This window comes from Cricetulus griseus, unplaced genomic scaffold (assembly GCF_003668045.3).
Source record: "Cricetulus griseus strain 17A/GY unplaced genomic scaffold, alternate assembly CriGri-PICRH-1.0 unplaced_scaffold_92, whole genome shotgun sequence".
Lineage (NCBI taxonomy): Eukaryota > Metazoa > Chordata > Mammalia > Rodentia > Cricetidae > Cricetulus > Cricetulus griseus.
In genome coordinates this window covers 57,721-62,069 of record NW_023277435.1, presented here as the reverse complement: position 1 = coordinate 62,069, position 4,349 = coordinate 57,721, and the positions used below count along the sequence as shown (strand labels likewise).

Genomic DNA, 4,349 nt, shown 5'->3' with positions numbered 1-4,349 from the left:
AAGAGATGTATTTATTTTGTTTATGAGTGTTGTGCCTTGTGTATGTATACAGTGCTCACAGAGGCCAGAAGTGAGTGTTGGGTCCTCTGGAGATGGAATTACAGACAATTGTGAGGCACCATATCGTGCCCTGAGAACCAAATCCAGGTCCTCTGCAAGAGCAGCAAGTGTTCTTAACCACAGAGCTATCTCTCCAGTTCCCCCAAAATTAGAAGCCTCAATTGAAAGCACAAATGAGTTACAGATGTCTGTAAGTCTCCAGTCAGCACAACTCTTTCTCCATGGGTACCACAAAGCTGGGCTGCTTTGGAGCACTTTTTAACCAGATGTCTGTGATGAAAGATGCCTTCCCAGCTCAGTTCATCCAAACATTTCAGAAGTATACCTCGTACAACACTAAACATTTTTACTTCAAAACCCATTGAGCTATTTTTATAGGTGAAGTTTGATAGTATGCAGGAATTTGGGGTGCCAGAATATATATCATTTTGTCAAGGTAAGATGAGAAATGCCTGCAAAACAGCTATGTATAACCACTTAGTGCTGCTAGGCACTGTGCTAGTCACAGAAGTCTATAGCAAAGACAGACATGTCCTGCCCCCATGATGCTTGCAGTTTTGTAAATGGCGCAGTGAAATGACTAACTTCCCACTGGGTACAGATAAGAACAGCGATTAACACAGGACAGAGGAGCAACCAGCCCAGCCCTGGTTGTCCCAGCCAAGATATGAGAATAATTATAAACTGATGAGGTGGCAGAAAGAGGGAGAGCATTCTAGGTTGAAAGGACTAAGCACAGGCCCAAAGGCCTGTTCTTTGGAGGAGCTCGAAGAGTCCACATAGCCTTAACGTAGACTTTGAGGCTGAAGGATGTACAGGATGTAAGTCTCCAGCCTCCAAGCTAAGGGAAGAGGCCAGAAAGGCTCCTTGCCAAATGGGTGTTCTGGAAGGCACATTAGTTAGCTTTACAGTGTTGTGAGCAGCATGCCGATGGAATCCATCCAAAGCAGGGATGATTTATTATGGCTCCTGGCTCCTGAGAGTTCTGCCCATAACCCCATATTTCTGGGCAAACAGGATGAAGGGACAGTCAGTGGGTGCCTCATTGAAAGACATCATGTGGGGCTAGAAGCTGGGCAGGGAGTAGGTGGCAGCAGCTGAATGGGTATAGGCTCCAGGATCAGATGAGCAAGAAGGTTGGGAGACCAGTGGTGACCAGGAAGGTCCTTCACACTTTTGTCTGATTTTCAGCTTACCACCGTCTTCCGGTGGGTGCTAGACACTAGACATGCTAGACGTAGCACTTCAGCATGTCTTTGAGTTTCTGGCCTTTGATTTGGCTTCTATCTGCACAGACCAATTCTACACCCTCTCCAAAGCCACAATCATTGCCACCTCCTCCCTCCCAGCAGGAAGTACCTTTTGCCACAGTAAGTTCCATATGTAAGTTTGCAGATGGTTTTTACACAGTTAAGACTGTCTCCCTCTGAGGTATGCACTTTCCCCCATAGCTTTTAGTTCCGGAAGTTCCAGTTGGCCATGGTCAGTCATGGTAGAAAACTATTAGATGAAGAGTTTAAGGTATAAACAATGCATAACATTTAAATAACTTTCATTGTTGTACATGATTGTAACATTATCATAGCTGTTGCTCATCTCTTACTACACCTAACATAACTTTCTGTCTATATGACTGTGTCAAAAATAATCTCATAGATACAGAGGTCGGGATTATCTGGGGTCTCAGGCATCCATGTGGTCTGTGGACCGTCCTTCTCGGGAGGAAGAATGGCTTCCTTATTCTCTGCTAACTAAACTCTGAGAGTCATTAGAGTGGCATCCTTGCTGCATATGTCTAGAAACTCACTAAATTCCTTGGCTACAGAAATGGTCCTTCAAAATGAGTTCGTTTCTTCCTGTGCTTGAGAAGCTAGCAAAGCAATTTGAATTTCACTAAAGAATTTGCAAATAAAAGTGGAGATCATTATGCTAAGCAAAATAGGCCAACTTCAGATGAAGTTGCATGTTTCCTGAGACACATAGAATCTCTATTTAAATGATATTTATGTGGAACACAAAAGTTTTGTTTTGTTTTTTAAAGGGAGCTGTAAGAGGGAATAAAGAGGCCTAAGCAGAACAGGAAGGGAAACAAGAGGGTTATGGGATATGTGTCATAAAAGTAGAAGCTATGGCTGTTTGGAGGGAAGGGGGAAGACAAACAAGGGTCTGGGACCATGGAGGAAGAAGGTAAAGCAGAGAGCAATCATGTACATATAAAATGTCACATGATATCTATTACTCTGCATGATAACTGGAGGGGTGGGGGGGACGCCACACACATAAATATTGAATGCCCAGATAGATAAAACAGGAAATATCTGACTCCCACATACTTCACACTCAGGAATTGTGCGTGTGCAAAACAGTCTTCTGGATGCACTGGCACTCCCATGATCATGATGCTTACCATGGGGAAGAGGAGTATGGCAAGAGAGCCTGATATTTGTATAGCACCCTCCCATGCCAGTGCATGAAGCAGCAAGGAGACGTAAAGCAAAATTTACCTAATTTCATGGCTAGAATCCTGCAAATGTGTTTGTACAGTTCTCCAAGCCCTTCCATATTGCCAGTCCATGTCTCTGGAGAAATTGTTGGGTCGGTTTTTGGTGGTTCCTGGACTAAGTCATCCTGGCAGACCAGTGCCATCTAGTGGTGGGAGGAACGCTGCTTTATTAAACCTAGGTGTTGAGGAGGATCCAGTTTCGTTCTATTTTTTAGTATAATTTTCAGAGCTAACTATACTACAACTTAATAAAAGATAGAAAGAGCCCACAGTTTTTATTTGTCCAATAAGGAGGATCACATTACACACTTTAACTTCTGTTTTTCCCGATTCCAAGGGCACTTGTGGCTTTTAGAGAAATGTGGCAATAAAATGGTAGTTTTTTTAAAAAAATGATAAATGTCCAGGATTGGTGAAACCTGTAAACTTGAAGGATAGAAGTAAACCAGAAGGAAATGCTGTTTAGAGCAGTCTTGGGCCTGGAGAGATGGCTCAGCAGTTGAGAGTGCCCTGCTCATGAAGAGGATCTAAGTTAGGTTGCCAGCACCACATGGGACAGCTCACAACTATCTGTAATTCCAGCTTGAGGGGATCTGACACCTTTTGGCCTCCATGGGCACCAGCACATCATACACACACACACACACACACACACACACACACACACACACACACACACACACTCTCTCTCTCTCTCTCTCCTACGGCACATGATTGGCACTTATGAGGTGAAGTCTTCCTGTATAACTAACTCACCATGCTTGAATTTCATTTAGAAGTCATGTCTGCACACAGCTCTCTGCTTCAAAGGGTTCATTATCTGTTTTATGAATTGATTGCCCTGGCTCAGGCTGTCATCTGTGCTCTTTCCCTTGCTAGCCTGTGATTTTTAGGCAGTGGCTTTAGGAACTGGCTTTCAAGGCCATGAAGCAAGAGTGTTACCTAGAAAGTGACTAGAAATATACCTTCCTGGGCCAAGCCCCAGACCTATTGAACAGAAAGTGTGTGTGTGTGTGGGGGCGGGGGGGCAAGCAGTCTTTGTTGTAATTCTGATGCCACCTAATTGTGAAAAACACTGTTCCCATCTCTGTATGCTGAAAAATGAGAGTAGAAAAGATTCAACATTATAAAAGACTAACTTTGTTAGCCACTGGGATGTTTCTTAGAGAATAATTTAGGGATGCCAGTAAAATCCACAATGAATGAAAACTGATTTTTACTTTTTTGAGGTTTCTGTTGGTTTTCCTAGGAACCGGCCATAAGGACACAGAACTTCACTAGATAGAAAAATTCCTTACAGGATAGGATGGGGAGGGTTGGGTATAGCACAATATGGCTCAATTCATATTTCAAAATTCTGAGTCAGTAAAATGGCTCCAAGCAGATAGCTTCCTGTTGGAGCCAACTTCAATGGGTGAGTCACAATCATTGCATTGAGATTTGCCCGGTGTCTGAAGAGCAGGTGGGAGATGATGACAGTCATCCACTTCTCTAGCCACCTGTCTAGAGAGTAGAGTTCAGAGTCCCCTTTCCTCTGCTATTGAGGATTTCCCAAAATTAACAACTGAGAAGACTACAGTTGTACACTTAAACCAACTGTTGAGGGCCATGCACGTATCTGGGTCATTTACAAGTTGAAGTTTTAAATTGGATTATTTATTCATTTACTTAATTTATCTACTAGCTGACTTACTGATACAGGTTCTCACTATATATCCTTGGCTGGCCTTGAACTCACTATGTAAGGCTAGCCTCAGACTCACAGAGAGAGATCCATCCACCTGCC

The 4,349-nt window shown here is 43.3% G+C and overlaps 1 pseudogene; it reads left to right on the top strand.

Annotated features, from left to right (window-relative positions):
- LOC113837954 overlaps nt 1-3,844 on the top strand; it is a 7,753-nt pseudogene extending 3,909 nt beyond the window's left edge.
- The last annotated feature ends 505 nt before the right edge of the window (nt 3,845-4,349 follow it).